The sequence below is a fragment of the Apodemus sylvaticus genome, chromosome X, assembly GCF_947179515.1.
Source record: "Apodemus sylvaticus chromosome X, mApoSyl1.1, whole genome shotgun sequence".
In the NCBI taxonomy this organism is placed as follows: Eukaryota; Metazoa; Chordata; class Mammalia; order Rodentia; family Muridae; genus Apodemus; species Apodemus sylvaticus.
Genome location: NC_067495.1, coordinates 68,702,993 through 68,726,948, shown reverse-complemented (window position 1 = coordinate 68,726,948; position 23,956 = coordinate 68,702,993). Strand labels below are relative to the sequence as shown.

Below are 23,956 nucleotides of genomic sequence, written 5' to 3'. Positions count from 1 at the left end.
AGGGATATTAGCTTGCTTGTTATGGCTCATTCAGCCTACTTGTTTTTAAGATTTAGTAATTTTATGTATATGAGTACACTGTTGTTGTCTTCAGACTCACCAGAAGAGGGCATTGGATCCAATTACAGATGGTTGTGAACCACCATTCTGTTGCAGGGAATTGAACTTAGAACCTCTGGAAGAATAGTCAGTGCTCTTAACCACTGAGCCTTCTCTCCAGCCCAATGCCCCCTTCTGGTGTGTCTGAAGACAGCCTAGTTTCTTATAGAACCAGGGCCACTGGCCAAGGGTTGGCACCCATCAGCAGTGAGCTGGGCCCTAAAACATCATTCAGTAATTTAGAAAATAGCTCCCAGATCTGATGGAGGCATATTCTTTCTCCATTGAGGCTTTTATCCCCAAATATGTCCAGGTTTGTGTGAGGCTGACAAAATTCAACCAGGATAATAAGCAAATTTGGTAAGGGTGCAGAAAAATGGATTTTTAAATTCATTGTAAGTAGGATTACAAAATAGTACAGTTACTAGGGCAATTAATAGTTTGTTAAAAAATTAAGAAGAGATAGAAATTATGGAGTGTATTTGTCATGCCAAGAATACAGAGGTAGAAGCAGATGATCACACGGTTGAGACCAACCTCAATGAAACAAAGAATCCATCTCAAGAAATTGGCAGTATAACTACCATATGATTTATCAATTTAATACTTGGGTATGTTTTGCAAATAGTTGAAGAGAGAAATATTTTAAAAGTGCACATAAATCCATGAAATTTCATGTAAGTACTGTATTTGCATGTTTTCTCACTCTTCTCCCACATCCCTCTGAGTCCTTTACAAATTTATGACTACTTCTATAATTACCATGTGTGTATGTGTGCACTATTCACGGTAACCAAAAATGTAGGGAATCCACTTTTTTGAAGTCCATGAAAAGATGAGTGCAACATGATATATGTATCCAATGCAATATTTCTCATATTTAAAAAATTGGAAATCCTTTAAAATGAATGAAGCTTGGGGGTTTTGTAGGTGAAATAAGAGTCGCAGAAAGGCAGATCCTGTAAAATTGAATCTTTATGGGATAGCTAAAGTAGGTAAATTCATAGGGACAGCGTTAGACTGATAATTTCCCCACCTAAATGGAAGGATTAAAGGGAGTTATGTATTTTTATAGAGATTTTATTTTTTAAGACATAAAAGTTTTAGAGAATAGTTTCACAATAATGTGAATATGCTTAATACTCCTACACTATAAAATGATTAAGAAAGAGGCCTGGAGAGATGACTCAGAGATTAAGAGCACTGATTGCTCTACCATAAGACCCAGGATTATTTCCCAGAATCCATATTGCCAGTTACAACCGTATGTAACTCCAGTCTCAGGCAATCTGATGCTTTCTTTTGGCTTCTTCGGGAACCAGGCACAGACCTGGTGCAAAGACATTCATACAAACAAAAACATATACACATAGAGCAACATTTTAAAATGATTAAGAAAATAATGGGGTTTTTTGTACCACAAAAACAACAGAAAAGTTAAAAAAAAAAGTCTCTGAGAATGCAAATGAAGCAATTATATTCTAAACAACTGTAGGGTGATTAGAATTTTACAGAGATTGTGGGTCTAGCTAGGTATGTGATCACCAAGGAATACATAGGAAACAATTGGTAATTGATGAAATGCCTTGGAAAGTGTTGAGCCAATATAAGAATATATTCCATTTTGCAAAATAAAAAGGCAAAAATTTGAAGCAGACCTGTGTTCCACAGTTGAACTTGGAAAACCTGTAGAGGAACTTTGTTCTGACACCAATACATTTCCCATCCTCCTTTGCTGAATTACCCTACATATTGTTTTTAGCTTTTACTTTAAAATTCTGAAAAAGTTAAGACATTGCATTCTATAAGAATGATAATTTTTAAAGTAGTTACATCACTAGTAAAATGACATTATATTTAAAATTTCAATAATCGGGCACCCTTCTCCTGGTTACTGCAATGATCATCTCTTATCCCTATGTTGATAATCTCCTCTGTATTTCTTCCCTCCAATGAAACCTGGGCTCCTTTTAGTTAAGAGAATTTTTAGTACTTTTTAAAATCTCTTTATTTGTTATGTGTCTGCTTATGTTGTCGTCTTGGTTTATTTTGGTATTTCAGATGAATCGAAAAGTTGGTTCATTTATTTTTACTAACTTAGCAGAGTATAGGTTTTTAAAGTAATACCTACAGAATTTCTTCAGCGATTTTTGTAATGCTCCTCTATTCATCCCTGATTTTGTTAATTTAAATCTGTTGTTGTTGCTGCTGCTGCTGCTGCTGCTGCTCCTGCTGCTGCTACTAACTAGTCAGTCTGTAGTTTTTACCTTCTCAAAGCACCAGTTCTTAGATTTCTTGATTTTTGTATTACTCTCTTTGTTTCTATTACATCAGTTTCTGTTTTTACTTTATTATTTATTGCCATCTACTGGATTTGGCTCTGGTTTGATCTTGTTTTTCAAACTCTTATGTTATATTATTATAATAGTAATTTATTTGTACTCTTCCTGAGTCTCAAATGTGGATGCTCAGAGCTAAAAATTTCCCTCTTAAGATAACTTTTAATGTATCCCATAGGTTTTGCTGTGTTGTATTTTAATTTTCATTTAGTTCTAAGATATTTCTGGCTCATTACTCATTCAGTAATATGTTGTTTAATCTCCAAGAGTTTGTATGTTTTTTAGAGACTCAATTTGCTGCTGACTTTAAGCTTTACCTCATTGTGGCTAGACAAGATACACAGAGATACTTCCGTTCTTCTGAATTTGCCAATATTTGTGTGTGTGTGTGTGTGTGTGTGTTTCTCAGTACATGGTCTATTTTAGAGAAGATTTCATGGGCTATTGAGTTGATTTAGCTAGCTTTCCACTGCTGTGATGTAACATATGGCCATAAGCACCTTGGGAAGGAATAGCGTGGACCTTTTAACATAACTCCTTCCACAAGGCCACATCTTCTTATCCTTCCCAAACAGTTCTACCAACTGCTTAATGCTTGAGGGTGTACCATACTCGATTTGAAGATATATTGTTACTTGCACAAAACCACACACACACACACACACACACACACACAGACAGACACCGAAAAAATAGAAGCCTCAGACAGGACTATGAAAAAATACAACCATCTGATATTTGGCAAAGATGACAAATATATATATATATATATATATATATATATATATATATGAGGAAAAACAACATCTTCAACAAAAGATAATAAGAAAACTGGATGTGTACTTATAGAAGAATGAAATTAGACTGTTATCTGTCTCCTTGCACAAAATAAATTTCAAATAGTTTGGAGACCTGAATATAAAATCTTAAATGATGAAATGGCTAGAAGAAAACATAGTACATACTCTACAAGGTATAGGAACAGGAAGAGACTTTATAAGTAGGATTCCATTGGCTCAGTAATTAAGGCCAATAACTTACAAATGGAAATTCATAAAACTATAAATCTTCTATATAGCAAAATAATCAAATGAATGAAGAAGAAGCCCACCAAGTGGGATAGAATCTTAGCCAGCTATATATCTGATAGATGTTTAATATTCAGGATATATAAAAACCTTGAAAAATAGTCAAGAAAACAAACAGAAAATGGGCTATGGATCTGAACAGAGAGTTCTCTAAAGAAGAAATAAAAATGGCTAACAAATATCTTTTAATGTGATCAACATTCTTCGCAACTAAAAAAGTGTATACTAAAACTACTTTGACCTTTTATCTTACCCAACACAGAACAGCTGAGAGCAAGAGAACAGTGGACAACAAATGCTGGTAAGGATTAGGGGAAAATAGAATCCTCATTTATTAGTGAGATTGCAAACTGGTGGGGCCACTAGGAAAACAGTGTGGAGAATTCTAAAAAAAATAAATACAAGCTTACCATATGATTCAGCTACTCCACAGCTATTTGTTTAACTATGTTCAATGCTGTTTTATTCACAATACCTAGGAAATGAAATCAATATAAATGTCCTTCAACTGATGATCAGAAAATGAAAATAGAATACATTGGAGTTTTACTCAGTTATAAAGGAAAATGAAATTCATGAAATTTTCAGATAATAGGAAATATTAATTACACTGAGTGGAATAACTCAGTTCCAGAAAAACAAATGTTGCATGATCTCACTCTGTGGATCCTAGCTCCAATTTTTAGATGTTAATTATATAACTGTAATAATTTCAGTAATTAGGAAAACAATAAGAGGCCATCGAGGCAGAATGGGGAGAAGTAAGAGTAGAAAGAGGCCAGAAGACAGAAGCGCTATAAAAGGGGAAAACAGATGAACTAATAGGCTCTAAGTAGGGAGAGGGGGCAATATAGAGGGAGACAGAAGAAAGAGAAAGTAATACTAAGGAAGTTTGAAAATGCCAGGGAAATGTATCACTTTGTCTATTCACACACACACACATACACACACACACACACATATATATATGATATGTTCATTTGTATGATATATATGAATATATATCATACACACATATACATACTTAATTATATATGTGTATGTATGTGTGTTTGTGTGTGTGTCACATATTTTTATAGTTTCAATGAAGTTACAAAAAACAGGGTGATAAAGCAGCCACTAATTTCCAGTGACTAACAAAATACAGATGACTACAGAAATTTACAAATGGCCGAAATGCAGAGATCAAGTGACCATGGGGTGGCACTTCCAAACTGATAGAACTACACAAGAGTCCTTATACCTAAGGTTCAGGGAACATCATAGAACAAGGGGCAGAGAAACAGTAAAAGCCAAAGGTTTGGGATGGCTGCTATGAGACAGTGTCTTCTATACATGACAGGGAAGATACGCCAATGTAATATCAACAGTATGGTCACCTAAATACAATCAGCACAATAACAGTACAAATTGTAATTGCACGGAAGAAATCATCTCTTGATGAAGAGCTATAGGCAGTTAATGTCTGCTGGGAGAAGGAGATTAAATCTTTTCCAGGGATGAGTCCTATGATAATTTATCCAATCCCACATGGCCAGCCCTAAACATATAAACAAACAACACTACATTGATTCAACAAGTTTTAGTGTGTGTGTGTTTACATAAGAACAATATTTGAAGAAGAGTTAATGAATTTGAGGTAGGCAAGGACACAGGAGGGGTTGGAGGATGAAATGCTCTAAGTGCATTATTCACATATGAAGTTATGAAATAATTTCTAAACTAAAAATGAAAGAACTGCAGGCAGTAGTAGCACATGCCTTTTTTTCATTTTTTATATTTTCTATATTTTTTGTTTACATTCCAAATGCTTTCCCCTTTCCCAGTTCCCCACTCCCCATAAGTCCCATAAGTCCTCTTCCCTTCTCCCATTCCCCAATCACCCCTCCCTGTCCTGGTATTCCCCTACAATGCTGGAACAAGCCTTTCCAGGACCAAGGACCTCTCCTTCCTTCTTCTTGGGAGTCATTTGATATGTTAATTGTGTCTTGGGTATTCAGAGCTTCTGGGCTAATATCCACTTATCAGTGACTGCATTCCATGTGTATTGTTTTGTGATTGGGTTACCTCACTTAGGATGGTATTTTCCAGTTCTAACCATTTGCCTAAGAATTTCATGAATTCATTGTTTTTAATTGCTGAGTAGTAGTCCATTGTGTATATATACCACATTTTCTGTATCCATTCCTCCACTGAGGGACATCTGGGTTCTTTCCAGCTTCTGGCTAGTATAAATAAGGCTGCTATGAACATGATGGAGCATGTGTCCTTATTGCATGCCGGGGAATCCTCTGGATATATGCCCAGGAGTGGTATAATAGGGTCCTCCGGAAGTGTCATGCCCAGTTTTCTGAGAAACCACCAGACTGATTTCCAGAGTGATTGTATCAGCTTGCAATCCTACCAGCAGTGGAGGAGTGTTCTTCTTTCTCCGCATCCTCGCCAACACCTGCTGTCTCCTGAGTTTTTGACCTTAGCCATTCTGACTGGTGTTAGGTCAAATCTCAGGGTTGTTTTGATTAGCATTTCCCTAATGATTAATGATGTTGAACATTTCTTAAGGTGCTTCTCAGCTATTCGAAATTCTTCAGGTGAAAATTCTTTGTTTAGCTCTGTACCTCATTTTTAATAGAGTTATTTGGCTCTCTGGAGTCTACCTTTTTGAGTTCTTTGTATATATTGGATATTAGCCCTCTGTCAGATGTAGAGTTGGTGAAGATCTTTTCCCAATTTGTTAGAAATGAAAAGGGAGATAACAACAGAAACTGAGGAAATTCAAAAAATCATCAGATCCTACTACATAAGCCTATACTCAACACAACTGGAGAATCTGGAGGAAATGGAAATTTCCTAGACAGATACCAAATATCAAAATTAAATCAGTATCAGATAGATCATCTAAACAGTCCCATAACCCCTAAAGAAATAGAAGTGGTCATTGAAAGTCTTCCAACCAAAAAAGCACGTGACCAGATGGTATTAGTGCAGAATTCTGTCAGATCTTCAAAGAAGACCTAACATCAATACTCTTGAAACTATTCCACAAAATAGAAACAGAAGTAATACTACCCAACTCATTCTATGAAGCCATAATTATGCTGATACCAAAACCATACAAAGATCTAACAAAGAAAGAGAACTTCAGACCAATTTCCCTTACGAGCATTGATGCAAAAATACTCAATAAAATTCTTGCTAACCAAATCCAAGAACACATCAAAATGATCATTCACCATGATCAAGTAGGCTTCATCCCAGGGATGCAGGGATGGTTCAGTATATGAAAATCCATCAATGCTATTCACTACATAAACAAACTCAAAGAAAAAAAAAACACATGATCATTTCATTAGATGCTGAAAAAGTATTTGACAAAATTCAGCATCCTTTCATGCTAAAAGTCTTGGAAAGGACAGGAATTCAAGGCCCATACCTAAACATAGTAAAAGCAATATACAGCAAACCGGTAGCCAGCATCAAACTAAATGGAGAGAAACTTGAAACATGTGCCTTTGATCCCAGCACTTGGGAGGCAGAGGCAGGTGAATCTCTGTGAGTTCCAGGCCACCCTGGTCTACAGAGTGATTTCCAGGACAGCCAGGGCTACAAAGAGAAACCCTGTCTATGGGAAACCCAAACAAGAAAAATTAGTGGTGTATTCTGAATTAGTATGATTTGGACTTTTTAATCTGAAATTGAAGTAGAGCAAAGGGTACTAACATAAGCCTGTCTAAAAAGTTATTACAGCTGTTCATCTCCAGCGTATGTCTACTGTTACTGTTGCTGTTTGTTTTACTGAGACAATGTCTCTCTGTATAGCCTTAAGTTGCCTAGAATTTCCTCTGGTTGCCTAGGTTGACCTTGGACTCCTCTCAGCTCCCAGAGTGTAAAGATTACTCATGAGTGCTGCACTAGCCATCCTGGCAAATACTGATTATTTGACAAGTATCTGTGTAGGATTTGAAGATCTCATTTGAATCTCCAGGAATATTCAGGCTATTGATTATTAATTACTTTTCCAGAGGGTTTTTTTTTTTTGCTTTATTTCAAAGTTCAAGGGAACTTTGACCCTTTACCAATAAAGAAAGAATAAATATTCTTTAAGAAGTTTTATGAAAACTTTATGAATCTAAGTGTAAACTAAGGAAAATGCTGTTGTTGATGAAATATTAATTCTATTGTGCATGTAAAAATGAATCTAAAAAGACCATCTCTTGTCAAGTAGTGGTGACACATGCCTTAATCCCAGCACTTGGGAGGTAGAGGTAGTTGGATCTTTGAATTATAGGCCAGCATAATAAAGAGAGAGAATTCCAGAACAGATAGGGCTATACAAAGAAATCCTATGTCAGAAAAACAAAAATAAAACAACAAAAAAAGAAGAAATAAAATAAAATGCCATCTCTGTGTTGGATACATAACATCCAAAAGAATTTCAATACACAGGTGAAATGGTTTACGTGTGGATCCACACATGAAGCTCTAGGTTCAATCCCTAGCACTGAATAAACTGGGCATGGTGCTATATTCCTATAATACCAGCATTGGGGAAGTGAAAGAATGTGATCAGATGTTCAAGGTCATTCTCAACAACACAGTCAGTGTACAGTTAGACTAAGATGCACAAGACCTCTAAATATAATAGTTAACATGTTAAATATTAATAGTAATATATATCAAACTTTGATGTATTATAATACATTAAATATTATATTGGATATTATATAAATATTTATATTTAATATAGTAAATGTCATATATACAGTATACATTAAATATATATTATAATATATTATATATTAAACTGCGTCAGGCATGGTGGTATACACTGTTAAGCACAGCACTTGGGAGGTGAAGCAAGAAGATTAGGAACTCTTGGTCTCACTGGCTACATATCCAAGTTCCATGCCAATCATGAGCTCCTGTGGTTTTAAAAATTAATTACTTTAAAATTTCTCAGGAATAACAGCTGGTGCAAAGAGAAAAATAAAATAACCAATTTGGCTGCATTTAAATATTTACTGGGTGAGTAATTATTTTAAAACAGCAAGAAATTTCAAGATCTGATAGGATAGAATCCATACTCAACAAAAAATTGTAGGACCATGGATGTACTCAGCAGCAGAACACATGGTTAACATATGGGACACCCTAAGTTTGATCTCTAGTACCACAAATCTCTCTCCAATGCACTTGCACAAATATGCATGCATGTACACACACACACACACACACACACACACACACATATACACACACACACACACCAAACTCCAGAAACACACATGGCATCCAGATGTTTAATGTTAAATTGATGTTTAATTTAAAAATGTGAAATATTGAGATATCAAGGAATTGTTACCATTGCACTTCAGAAATAGAGTAAGAAGTGGACCTAGGATGTAGATTAGATTTGTAGATTTAGTCTGTTCCTTGGGAAGACTATAAGATGATAGTGACAAATAAGGAATACAATAGTTTACTTTCCTTTTCTGTACTAAATATCCAAGGGAAATCAGAGAAAAGTTTTATTTTCTACTCAGTTTTAAGGATTCCAGTCCATAGTTACTTGGCCTGATCAACTTGGACCTGTAATGAGAGCATGGTGAAATAAATCTGTTCACTTCTGAGTCCAGTATCTCTTAAAAGACCATGCCTCCACTAACCTACCTTTCTATCACTGGGCCCTATATTCAAAAGGTTACACCACTTCCAAGATGGAAGTCAAGCTTTCAACACAAGAGAGTCAGGTGAGGGACATTTAAGATACAAACCATAACAAAGAGTTTAAAAGCCACAGTAAAATTATTACAACTAATTGAATTTTGCTTGCTACTTTTAATAAAAGTCAAATCAATACAGAATACATCCAGTATTTAAATGGAAGTTTAAACATTTTGGTTTAATAAAGTATTGTAATAATAAACTATACAATGTAGATAAAATATTTTATCTTTATAGCTCATGATGCTTTTCTGGAACTATAAGTAAAATGTAACTCTAGGTGTCCCATAATTTTCTGTGGAATTATTTATTCTAAAATATATTTTTATTCTTTGAGCATTTCATGTTCAAAGAATATAATGCACATAATGTATTTTGATTAGATTCACCTTCAGTCCTTCCCTTAACTCCTCCCAGATCCATCTTCCATCTCCCTACTCCTTACCACCCAGTTCAATTTGTGCTGCTTATGTATTAATTGATGTGAGGCCATCCTCTGAAGTATGGTTGACTAACCAGTGACCATATCCATAAAGATAACTGCCTTTCCCTCCATTAGAATGTTCCATGCTCTTAAAAGCTTTATTCCAGGAGTAAAACACAGCACTTAGCAGATCAATAGGGTACTGTATTTCTAACACCAATTAATGGCTGCATGTCATAACACAGACATGAGAAATGAAATTGGTACACAGTGTAACAGATGGTAGTAGTTCATACAGATGGTGGTTTGTGCTATATTAAATAACCTTGTAAAATGTAGGAAATATAATTATGTTTCATATTCCTAGTATCATATAAATTGAGATACAGATAAAATACACTACAGAATTTGGAATTCATTGGGTGTATCTTTTGGCTAAAAGTATTTTTTGATAGCTTTTGATTACAAAATGATTTTTTATTATGGAGCACCATCTAGAGGAAATGCAGGAAAAATACTAAGCAAAAAAACAAGCTAAATAAAAATTAAATTAAAAGCAGTCAGCCAGGTGTGATGTATCATGACTGTAATCCTAGCTCTTGGGAAGTCAAAGCAGAAGGATCACAAGTTCCAGGTCAGACTGGGATACATAGTGGGTTCCAGGTTAGACTGTGTTACATTTTAAAACTGTGCTTCAAAAACCCCCAACAAAACAATATATATGTATATATATTGTTATACATACGTATATATACATATATATGTGTGTGTGTGTATATATATATATATATATATATATATATATATATATATATATATAGGTTTTTTGAGACAGGCTTTCTTGGTGTAACCCTGTCTGTCCTAGAATTCACTCTGTAGTCCAGGCTGGCCTGGAACTCAGAAATCTGCCTGCCTCTGCCTCCCAAGTGCTGGGATTAAAGGCATGTGCCACCGCCTGGCCTCAAAACAATATTTTAAAAAAGTAAAATTAACAACTAAGCTCAACAAACCAACACTTGCAAGATTATGTATAGCTTTGAAGTTCTCGTCTTACTGAACTACTAGTTAGTTGTTATGTCAAGAGACAAAGTGAAGCCTGGAGAAATGGTTAAGAGCACTGGCTGCTCTTCTAGAGGACCTGGGTTCAATTCCAAGCACCCACACAGCAGCTCACAACTGCCTATAACTCCAGTTCCAGGGATCCAATACCCTCACACTGACATGCATGCAGGCAAAAAACCAATGTACATAAAATTTTTGAAAAGCACTTAAAATGAGAGAGAAAGTAAGCTGGCAATGTACCTACCTAATATATACAAAGCCCCGAGAGTGGTCCTTAGCAACCCTCTCCCCTCATATACAAAATTGATCCTTAATAATACCTATACATTGTTTCATTCTTTTAAAATTTCTTTTCTTAAGACAAGATCTCATTTAGACCAGGCTAGCCTTTAACTCCATATAGTGGAAGATGACATAAATTCCTGATCCTGCTGCTGTCAGCTCCAAATGCTATGCTTACAGATACATGTTACTATGCTCAGCTTTTGTTTCTGTTCTTCCCAAGAGGTTTTCTACAATCCAGATCTGTGTGGAATATCAGAGCTGTAAAGGGCATTAGAAATCCTGTGTTCTGCTCCCTTCATTATTATGTAGGGAGTATAGAAATAACTTGTTTACTGTTAAGATATTAGTGATAGAATCAGGAGTTAAGTTTCTGGACTCTAGGATTCTCAGAATTGGAGTTATTCTAGTACATGGACCATTAGATTGTGTGACAATAACAAACCTTATTTTGACTACACAAAAGATCAGCAAGGCCATTGAAACCTGAGGTGTTAACTATATGGTCATAACACCATTGGCTTATTAGCAGGTATGAGAAACCAATCCCTTCCATTTCTAGTTTGCTTGTTTTGATTTACTGAGACAGAGTCTTGCTATAGGGATCTAGCTGGTACTCATTTTGTAACTCAAGCTGTCCTGGAGTTTGTGGCAATCCCTCTTCTGCCGCCTTCATAAAGTGCATAATATTTTAACCAATTGTTTCTGTTTTAGCAATGTATCTGTTCCAGTAACTTAAGTGTTCTGGGAAGGTTATATCATTGACATGAAAACATGAGCTGACAGTTGGACTGGTGAGATCGCTTACCATGCAAACATGTTTATCACCAAACCTAAGTTCAGTCTCTGGGATCCACATTGTAGAATGACAAAATGGACTTGCAAAAGTTGTCCTCCTAAACTCCACACATGTGACATGGTATACACTGTGCTCTACGTTGTACTATCCCAGAAAAATGTGAAAAAATGTAAAATTATGGCTGATAAAATGAAGTTTCTATTTAAGTGAAGAGTGGGATGTTTTTGATACATTCTGCTGACAATAAAATTCACTTTACAACAGATTCATCTTGAAGAATTATGAATTAATTAATTACAGTAATTGACAACTTACTGATATGAATGGAAGGTAAGTTCTGGGTGATTAGTAGGTGATTTTGATGTCAGTGATCTGGATTTGAAATCCATATATAACCACCACTTGTATAAGTTTAGACAAATTGCTTAAGGACACTAATGTCAAATTGTTCTTATACAGATTTAATAGCAACTTCTCATTATTGTTGTAAGGATTAAAGTGAGATAATTTATTCAGCACCCAGCCAAAAAAATGGCTACTTAATGACTGTCTTAACTAAAGACAATTCCAAAGAGTAAGAAAATTTATATTGACTTTTCAAACATGATTATCTCTCTCTTATCCCTGTTATCTGAAGGAAAGTGACTATGACATATGTAGAGTATTGTCAACAAAAAATGTGAAGACAAAGGGTTTATTTTGAATATTAGAATAGAGATAATTGGGGCTATCTTGTTTGTTTGCTTACTTGTTTGTTTTGAAACAGGGTTTCACTATGTATCCCAGATGGAGCCTGGCCTGGAACTCACTATATAGATCAGGCAGTCCTGTGGGGTCACAGATATCTGCCTGAGTCTACCTCCTTGCCTGAGTCTACCTCCCTAATCTCAAATAGGAAAGCAGTGGACCCAGCAAGGGTTCTTATTATCCTTAGTAGACAAATACCTAAAGATATTATTGACCGCACACTGGGTATAATTTTGTTTCACATCCAGTGGGAAGAGGACACAGATACCATAAAATATCCTCATATGCATGTGATAGCTCCCAACCAACATATATACAAACCACAGAGAATTAGGTGGCCCAGTGTCAACAGTGATAAGGAACTCTGGATTCATGTACAGAAATTAGTTAGAAAAATAAATATAGCCTGGTGGTGGTGGCGCATGCCTGTGCATTCCCAGCACTCTGGGAAGCAGGTAGATTTCTGAGTTCGAGGCCAGCCTGGTCTATAGAGTGAGTTCCAGGACAGCCAGGGCTATACAGAGAAACCCTGTCTCGAAAAAACCAAACAAAAAAAAAGAAAAAAAAATATATGTTTGTTTAAGTATATCAAATATTTGTGGTAATAAACCACCGACCAGAAAAATGTTCTTACCAGGTGGTGGTACATTTAATCATAGCACTCAAGAGGGAGGAAGACCTCTTTGGGAGTTCAAGGCTGGCCTGGTCTACAGAGCAAGATTCAAGACAGGCAAGGCTACACTGAGAAGCCCTGTCTAAAGACAAGCATGCAAACAGAAAAGTGTTCTTCGGTCAAGTACTACAAGTCAGAATGTATTATGTACTAGATTAATGTTCCATTTGCTTCAAAGTGTGTCCACAATACATAGGAACCTTTCTAAGAATCTTTCTGGCATCTCATCCTTTCTATTGGCTCATTTTGATTTCTTTCCATTTCTTGTTATTTAAATAGAAGTAAATTATCATAAAGCTTTAGAGGCTGTCCTTTTATCTCCAAGCCCTTACAGTCCCACTGAGAAAGCTCACCTAACATTCATAAGGCCCTAATTGCAATCAGAAAAGATAATGCATCCAGGAATCTTTACAATGTCACAATACCTACCAATGACTATCTTGTTTACCACTTAATGTCTTTGGTCTATTACAACATCTGGCAACAGAAAGTATTGAATAAATATTTTAAAATGTGAATTCTCGGCAGCAGCAGCGGCTGGTCCAGAGGAAGGGCCATCAGCAGTAGAACCAAGCGGACAGGGTCCAGGCAGACCCTGCGCCCAAGACCACTGGCCATCACTGGCCAGCCAGGCTGCAAGCAGCAGAGGATTTATGGCACCTTTCACCACACAGAAGCCACACCAGAACTCTGCCTCCCACCAGTCAGATACGAGGTCTCCATATTGGTTCTCGGTCGCCAGAGAAATCAGACTGAGGTACACAAATATAACCCGAGACCAACATCGCGGGGGTCTAAGCCCGACGGGCGTTGGCCTGCACCCAGGCCCTGGGCTGATCGGGGGCCACCAGGGTGCAAACCCGGCCAGGAGGTTCCCCCCTCCCCCCGCCTGCGCACGCGCACGCGCGCACCACCTCCATTTTGCCTACGGGAAGCCAGAGAGACCTAGTAGGCAAAACCAAACCAGCTAACAGGCATAGCCCGAGGTGGACATAGCAGGGGTCTCAGACGGTCAGGCCCTGGACTGCCCCCAGGCCCTGGGCTGCTCGGTGGGCCATCTGTGTGCTGACCCGGCCAGGAGGTTGTTAGCCCAGCAGACTCTCCCAGCACTCTCAGGGAGCGCGCACACGCCACCATCCTAGCCACCTGACAGACCCAATTAACACTCACAGCTGAGGGGAACTTTGCTCAGACATTGGCCTGCCAGGCTTTTGCCTAGACTCAGGGCCTGAGCAGCTAGGCTAGCCTTGTGTGCACCAACCCGGTTGGGAGTTCTGCTGCCCAGCATAGAGATCAGCACGCAGAAAAGGTCCCTGCAGCATACAGCCTCAGCACTCCCTGAAGGAGCAAACGGGCACCTTCTGGCTCACAGACACTATCTGGGGCAAAGAACACTAGGGCTGCAAGGGCACCCAAGAGGAGGAAAGCACATTAGCAATCTGCAACAGGGGAAACCCTGCCCTCCAGTGGTGCAGAAATAGCCCTAGAGCTTCTCAGGAGGCTGAAACACCAGCCAGAGACAAGACCAATTAGCTCCAGAGAACAAGATGGCAAAGGGCAAACGCAGGAACGCTACTAACAGAAATCTAGGCAATATGGCAGCATCTGAACCAAACTCTCCAACATCAGCAAGTCCTGGTTATGCCAACACACCAGAGAAACAAGATTTGGATTTAAAATCACTGTTCATGGATTTAAAATCAGCATCACTGTTCATGATGCTGCTAGAAGAACACAAAAAGGACATGAATGAATCTCTTAAAGAAATGCAGAGGAACATGAATAAGCTAGAAACCCGTATAATGGAAACACAAAAATCACTTAAAGAAATGCAGGAGAATAAGGCCCAAGAGATAGAAGCCAATAAAGAAGAAAGGCAAAAAAAACTTAAAGAAATGCAGGAGAACTTGAGTCAACAGGCAGAAGTCATCAAAGAGGAAACACAAAAATCTCTTAAAGAATTACAGGAAAACACAGACAAAAAAATGATGGAACTGAGCGAAACCATCCTGGACCAAAAAACAGAAGTAGAAACAACTAAGAAATCACAAAGGGAGACAACTTTGGAGATAGAAAACCTTGAGAAGAAATCAGGGGCCATAGATGCAAATATAAACAACAGAATAAAAGAGATGGAAGAAAGAATCTCAGATGCCGAAGATACCATAGAAACCATTGACTCAACTGTCAAAGAAAATACAAAATGCAAAAAGCTTGTATCCCAGAACATCCAGGAAATCCAGGATACAATGAGAAGACCAAACCTAAGGATTATAGGTATAGATGAGAGTGAAGAGTGAAGATTTACAACAGAAAGGGCCAGCAAATATCTTCAACAAAATTATGGAAGAAAACTTTCCTAATTTAAAGAGAGAGATGCCTATGAATATACAAGAAGCCTACAGAACTCCAAACAGACTGGACCTGAGCAGAAATACCTCCCGTCACATAATAATCAAAACCCCAAATGCACTAAACAAAGAAAAAATATTAAAGGCAGTAAGAGAGAAAGGCCAAGTAACATATAAAGGAAGACCTATCAGAATCACACCAGACTTCTCACCAGAGACCATGAAAGCTAGAAGATCCTGGGCAGATCTCATGCAGACTCTAAGAGAACACAAATGTCAGCCAAGACTACTATACCCAGCAAAACTCTCATTCACCATAGATGGAGAAAGCAAGATATTCCATGACAAAACCAAATTTACACAATATCTTTCCACAAACCCAGCTCTGAAAAGAATAATAGGAGGAAAACTCCAATACAAGGAGGGAAACTACACCCTGGAAAAAGCAAGATAGTTACCTTCCTTCATCAAACCCAAAAGAAGATAACCACTCAAATATAAAAAGAACATCAAAAATGACAGGAAGTAATAATCACTATTCCCTAATATCTCTTAACATCAATGGTCTCAATTCCCCAATAAAAAGACATAGACTAACAGACTGGATAAGGAAACAGGACCCTACAATTTGCTGTATACAGGAGACACACCTCAGTGTCAAAGATAAAAGCTACCTTAGAGTAAAAGGCTGGAAGACAATCTTACAAGCCAATGGTCACAGGAAACGAGCAGGAGTAGCCATTCTAATATCAGATAAAATTGACTTTCAACCTAAAGTCATCAAAAGAGACACAGAAAGACACTTCTTGCTGGTCAAAGTAAAAATCCACCAAGAAGAACTTTCAATTCTGAACATCTATGCGCCAAATGCAAAGGCACCCTCATTCGTAAAAGAAACTTTACTAAAGCTCAAAGCACACATTGCACCTAACACAATAATTGTGGGGGACTTCAACACTCCACTTTCCTCAATGGACCGATCGGGAAAACAGAAACTAAACAGAGACACAGTAAAACTAATTGAAGCTTTGGACCAATTGGATTTGATTGATATTTATAGAACATTTCACCCTAAAGCAAAAGAATATACCTTTTTCTCAGCACCTCATGGTACCTTCTCCAAAATCGACCATATAATTGGACACAAGGCAGACCTCAACAAATATAAGATGATCAAACTAATCCCATGCCTCCTATCAGATCACTATGGTGTAAGAGTGATTTTCAATAGCAACAAAAACAACAGAAAGCCCACATACACATGGAGGCTGAATAATACTCTACTCAATGACACCTTGACCAAAGAAGAAATAAAGAAAGAAATCAGAGACTTTTTAGAATTTAATGAAAATCAAGGCACAACATACCCAAATCTTTGGGACACAATGAAAGCAGTGTTAAGAGGTAAACTCATAGCCCTGAGTGCCTTCAAAAAGAAAATGGAGAGAGCATATACTAGCAGCTTAATGACACACCTGAAAGTCCTGGAACAAAAAGAAGCCAATTCACCCAGGAGGAGTAGAAGGCAGGAAATCATCAAACTCAAGGCTGAAATCAATCAATTGGAAACAAAGCGAACCGTACAAAGAATTAACGAATCCAGGAGCTGGTTCTTTGAGAAAATAAACAAGATAGATAAACCCTTAGCCAGACTGACCAAAGGGCACAGAGAAAGTATCCAAATTAACAAACTTAGAAATGAAAAGGGAGATATAACAACGGAAACTGAGGAAATCCAAAAAATCATCAGATCCTACTACAAGAGCCTGTACTCAACACAACTGGAGAATCTGGAGGAAATGGACAATTTCCTTGACAGATACCAAATACCAAAATTAAATCAGGACCAAATAGATCATCTACACCGTCCCATAACGCCTAAAGAAATAGAAGGAGTCATAGAAAGTCTTCCAACCAAAAAATGCACAGGACCAGATGGTTTCAATGCAGAATTCTATCAGACCTTCAAAGAAGAGTTAACACCAATACTCTTCAAACTATTCCACAAAATAGAAACAGAAGGAACACTACCCAATTCCTTCTACGAAGCCACAATTACTCTGTTACCAAAGCCACACAAAGATCCAACAAAGAAAGAGAACTTCAGACCAATTTCCCTTATGAACATCGATGCAAAAATACTCAATAAAATTCTTGCCAACCGACTCCAAGAACACATCAAAACGATCATCCACCATGATCAAGTAGGCTTTATCTTGGGAATGCAGGGTTGGTTTAATATATGGAAATCCATCAATGCAATCCAATACATAAACAAACTCAAAGAAAAAAAACACGTGGTCATTTCATTGGATGCTGAAAAAGCATTTGACAAAATTCAGCATCCTTTCATGCTTAAAGTCTTGGAAAGAACGGGAATTCAAGGCCCATACCTAAACATAGTAAAAGCAATATACAGCAAACTGGTAGCCAGCATCAAACTAAATGGAGAGAAACTTGAAGCAATCCCACTAAAATCAGGGACTAGACAGGGCTGCCCCCTCTCTCCTTATCTTTTCAATATTGTACTTGAGGTACTAGCTCAGGCAATTCGACAACATAAGGAGGTCAAAGGGATACAAATTGGAAAGGAAGAAGTCAAACTATCATTATTTGCAGATGACATGATAGTCTACCTAAGTGACCCAATAAACTCCACTAGAGAACTCCTACAGCTGATAAACAACTTCAGCAAAGTGGCAGGTTATAAAATCAACTCAAGCAAATCAGTGGCCTTCCTATACTCAAAGGATAAGCAGGCTGAGAAAGAAATTAGGGAAATGACCCCCTTCACAATAGCCACAAACAGTATAAAGTATCTTGGGGTGACTCTTACCAAACATGTGAAAGATCTTTACGACAAGAACTTCAAGACTCTGAAGAAGGAAATGGAAGAAGACCTCAAAAAATGGGAAAACCTCCCATGCTCATGGATCGCCAGAATCAATATAGTTAAAATGGCCATTTTGCCAAAAGTAATATACAGATTCAATGCAATACCCATCAAAATCCCAACTCAATTCTTCACAGAGTTAGAAAAAGCAATTAACAAATTCATCTGGAATAACAAATAACCCAGGATAGCTAAAACTATTCTCAGCAACAAAAGAAATTCTGGGGGAATCAGTATCCCTGACCTCAAGCAATACTACAGAGCAATAGTGTTAAAAACTGCATGGTATTGGTACAGTGACAGGCAGGCAGATCAATGGAACAGGATTGAAGATCCAGAAATGAACCCACACACATATGGCCACTTGATCCTCGACAAAGGGGCTGAAAACATCCAATGGAAAAAAGATAGCCTTTTCAACAAATGGTGCTGGTTCAACTGGAGGTCAGCATGCAGAAGAATGCGAATTGATCCATCTTTATCGCCTTGTACTAAGCTCAAATCCAAATGGATCAAGGACCTCCACATAAAGCCAGACACTCTGAAGCTAATAGAAAAGAAACTGGGGAAGACCCTTGAGGACATTGGTACAGGGAGAAAATTTCTGAACAGAACACCAATAGCGTATGCTCTAAGATCAAGAATTGACAAATGGGACCTCATAAAATTACAAAGTTTCTGTACGGCAAAGGACACCATCAAAAGGACAAATCGGCAACCAACAAATTGGGAAAAGATCTTCACCAATCCTACATCAGATAGAGGGCTAATATCCAATATATATAAAGAACTTAAGAAGTTAGACTCCAGAAAACCAAACAACCCTATTAAAAAATAGGGTACAGAGTTAAACAGGGAATTCTCACCTGAAGAACTTCGGATGGCGGAAAAGCATCTCAAAAAATGCTCAACTTCATTAGTCATTAGGGAAATGCAAATCAAAACAACCCTGAGATTTCATCTTACACCAGTCAGAATGGCTAAGATTAAAAATTCAGGAGACAGCAGGTGTTGGAGAGGATGTGGAGAAAGAGGAACACTCCTCCACTGCTGGTGGGGTTGCAAATTGGTACAACCACTCTGGAAATCAGTCTGGCGGTTCCTCCGAAAACTGGGCACCTCACTTCCAAAAGATCCTGCTATACCACTCCTGGGCATATACCCAGAGGATTCCCCACCATGTAATAAGGATACATGCTCTACTATGTTCATAGCAGCCCTATTTATAATTGCCAGATGCTGGAAAGAACCCAGGTATCCCTCAACAGAAGAGTGGATGCAAAAAATGTGGTATATCTACACAATGGAGTACTATTCAGCCATTAGAAACAATGAATTCATGAAATTCTTAGGCAAATGGATGGAGCTAGAAAACATCATACTAAGTGAGGTAACCCAGACTCAAAAGGTGACTCATGGTATGCACTCACTAATAAGTGGATATTAACCTAGAAAACTGGAATACCCCAAACATAATCCATACATCAAATGAGGTACAAGAAGAAAGGAGGAGTGGCCCCTTGTTCTAGAAAGACTCAGTGAAGAAGTATAGGGCAAAACCAGAAAGAGGAAGTGGGAAGGGGTGGGTGGGAGGACAGGGGGAGAAAAGGAGGCTTATGGGACTTTCGGGGATTAGGGGGCTAGAAAATGGGAAATCATTTGAAATAGAAATAAAAAATATATCGAATAAAAAAAAGACAAAAAAATGTGAATTCTCATTAGTGTACAAGTTATAACAGTGTATAGCTAAATAAAACTAATAATTGCTCTGAAGAGAAGAATCAGCACATGTCCTTTTAGAGCAATAGTTCTCAACTTTCCTAATGCTGTGACACTTATAAAATCCTTCATGTTGTGGGGACCCTCAATCATAAAGTTATTTTTGTTGATACTTCATAACTTTAATTTTGCTAACATTGTGAATCATAATGGAAAAATCTGTGTTTTCTGATCTTAGATGTGAAAAGGTCATTCAACCCACAAAAGGGTTATGACCACATAAGGGTTGAGACCCACTGTCGAAGAGTACTTAAGAACTGTTTCTAGAATCTGCAAAATTCAAAACCATCTGTAACTTTAACCCATGGGGATCTGTCACCATCTTTGGCTTCTAGACGTATCTAAACCCCCATGGTGCGTGCGCACACACAAACACACACACACACATGTAACAATTAAAATTAAAATCTTTTTAAAACAATGACTAAACTGTATATGAGTAAAAATAATAAAATCTTTTAAAAACAATGACTAACTCTATATGAGAAAAAAATAGTATGATTATAGTACTGAAAAGAGGTCAAGAATGTTTCCTTAAATGGAAGACATGAAACCAGATACAAAACTGAGTTGTTAGAAAGGATAAGATTTGTTGTTTCAGTATAGGGACAACAGAGACAATGATAAAGGATTAATAATGGTAGTGACATTATAAAAAAAGTAAATATAGCCAGGTGGTGGTGGCACACGCCTGTAATCCCAGCACTCTGGGAGGCAGAGGCAGGCGAATTTCTGAGTTCGAGGCCAGCCTAGTCTATAGAGTGAGTCCAGGACAGACAGGGCTATACAGAGAAACCCTGTCTCGAAAAACAAACAAACAAAAAACAAAAACAAAAAAAAGGTAAATATAAAAATGTGACCCATGTGGCTGAGAAATGACTCAGTGGTAAAGAGCATATACTACTTGTCTTAGGGTATCTACTGCTGAGAAGTAACACCACAACCATAGCAACTCTTATAAAAGAAAACATTTAATTGGGGCTGGCTTACAGGTTCAGAGGTTCAGTCCAATCCTCATGGCGGGAAGCATGGCAGCATCCAGGTAGGCGTGGTGCAGGAGGAAGAGCTGAGAGTTCTGCATCCAGGTCCTTAGGCAGCAAAATGAGAGAAAGACCACTGGGGTTGGCTGTCTTGAACATCAGAAACCTCAAAGCCCAGCTCAATGACACATTACCTCTGACAAGGTCATGCCTACTCCAACAAGGACACTCCCTACGGTCCTATGGGGGCCATTTTCATTCAACCCTCACAATACTTTAGCAGAAGGACCTGAGTTCAATTCCTAGAACCCATATTGAATAGCTATAACTGTTTGCATTTCTATTCTAGCCTCCATGGGAACCCACAGTTATGTGCATACACCCACACATGAAAAATATAATTAAAAATAGATTTTAAAGACAAATTAGAAAACCATGTGAGTTATATATGAGTTATATAGTGACCATATGAGTTATATAGTAGTGCAGAAAACCTAAAGATTAGAAGTTGAGAATCATAAAGAGAGCAATATTCAAGTGTGTGTGATGGTGAAGCTATGTTTTATTTTGTTTGATATATATTAGCACCATGTAGTCTATACTTAGCCTTGAACTCAGATTGAAATGTGTTTTAGTCACCTTTTACTAACTCATAAATAGCAAGTTTGATGTTGGAAGAATATTGGGGGGGGGGGAATTCTGTTAAAGAAACATAGCAATAAAATGACTCAAAGTGACATTCTGCTATAGACAAAGAACAGTGCCTCATTCAGCGATCATCACCAGGGAAGCTTTGTCTTAGTCAGGGTTTCTATTCCTGCACAAACGTCATGACCAAGAGGCAAGTTGGGGAGGAAAGGGTTTATTCAGCTTACACTTCCACATTGCAGTTCATCACTAAAGGAGGTCAGTACTGGAAATCAGGCAGGTTAGGAAGCAGGAGCTGATGCAGAGGCCATGGAGGGATGTTTCTTACTGGCTTGCTTCCCCTGGCTTGCTCAGCCTGCTCTCTTATAGAACCCAAGAGCTCCAGCCCAAAGGTGGAACCACCCCCAAGGGGCCCTCCCCACTTGATCACTAATTGAGAAAATGCCCCACAACTGGATCTCATGGAGGCACTTCCCCAACTGAAGCTCCTTTCTCTGTGATAACTCCAGCCTGTGTCAAGTTGACACACAAAACCAGCCAGTACAAGCTTCTTGAAGTAGGTGGGAACTAACACAGGGACCAACAGCTGAGCACTCAATACTAAATGGGATGTTTTCATTAAACCCAGGTTTTCTCCACTGAAGGTTCACTGGGTATATTAACCATACTTCAAGGTAAGTTTCAGGCCCAATATTCGGGCCAATTCAAAATGAAATTAATGGTATTTTTGTTGACATTTTGTCTTATATAGCTTTGTGCAGTTTTTTTGGTCTTATTATATTTTCATTCCTGATTTTGTGTTTTTGTGAGTGATCTTTTAGTTTTGTTTTCTATTTGTGTTTTTTATGTACAAACCTTTTCATTTTGTAACTAAATGTGGATATTAAACCAATAGTTCCTAGAATAAAAACTGTACAATAAAAAATAAAATGGCAAAGAACTGCTAGACATGATATGGTGATTTATTTCAGGGAAGACACAAGGTACTTTAGTCAGATTTCCTTCCATGCAGTGAGATAAGTGAAAGATTCTAGAAGATGTATGTAAGAGTGAAAAAACTGTTTGGTAATCCTGGGTCTGTAGAAGACTATAATAGACAACTCACTAATCCTGAGTTTACAGAAGATAAGCAAATCTAACTGGGGGGCTGGGGGAACGACAAGGGATTTTTTTTTTTTGCTTGCTTGTTTTTCGTAAGAGAGAAAGAAAGAGTGTGTGACCCTTAGCGGGTAGGAAAGAAGGGAGTATTTAGGAGAAGTTGAGAGAGGAAAAACCATGATCAAAATATATTATTTTTTCAACAAAATGACTATAAACTAAATCCATTGAACATATTGCTTCGACTTTTATTGAACCATTTTTTCCTTAACTTTGCCTAGCCTATCTGCAACTTTAGGATCTGAACTAAGTGTAGTTTCCCTAATATACCACATTCTCTGTGACTTGTAGGCCTTTGTACCTGTTGACTGCTTTTGTCTGGAACTGTCTTTTCAAGTTTGGCTGCCCATTCTATTTGACTTTCTTTTTACTATTGAGTGGTAAACTGCTCATCTGTGAAGACTTTAAGTCTAGACTTACATTTTACATTCTTTTAGAAGCACTCCCTGTCCTTATCCAAAATTTAACAGTTTTCATGTTCTTATAATAAAATCTACTTCAGGGTTGGAGAAATGGCTCAGCAAATAAGAACACTGACTGCTTTTCTGGAGGTCATGAGTTCAAATCCCAGCAACCACTTGGTATAGCTCACAACCATCTGCAAAGAGACAGCTACAGTTTACTCACATATAGTAAATAAAATATTTTAAAAAATGAAAAATAATGTTTACTTCAATTACAGTGCTTAACACAGTATACAATATTTTTTAACTCACAAATATTTTGTCATGTACAACACATGCTTTGCTCACCTTTTAATTTTCATTATCATCCTGCCTGACATATAGTACATATTCAATATCTGTTGAAATAAAAGAATTATCAAGGCTGGATAGATGAGTCAGGAGTTAAGAATGCCTACTACTCTTGCATAGGGTCTGAGTGTGGTTCCCAGTACCCACCTCTGGCA

At 37.7% G+C, this 23,956-nt stretch overlaps 1 long non-coding RNA gene across 1 annotated transcript in view; it reads right to left on the bottom strand.

The window, feature by feature from the left end:
- Nucleotides 1–23,956, bottom strand: part of LOC127675685 (uncharacterized) — a 77,087-nt gene that overhangs the window by 31,733 nt on the left and 21,398 nt on the right. Inside the window, exons 4-5 of the long non-coding RNA XR_007975506.1 lie at nt 21,251–21,348; nt 3,937–4,001 (exon numbers count right to left, since the gene is read on the bottom strand). This is a non-coding gene — a long non-coding RNA (uncharacterized LOC127675685). The remainder of the gene's footprint in view (nt 1–3,936; nt 4,002–21,250; nt 21,349–23,956) is intronic.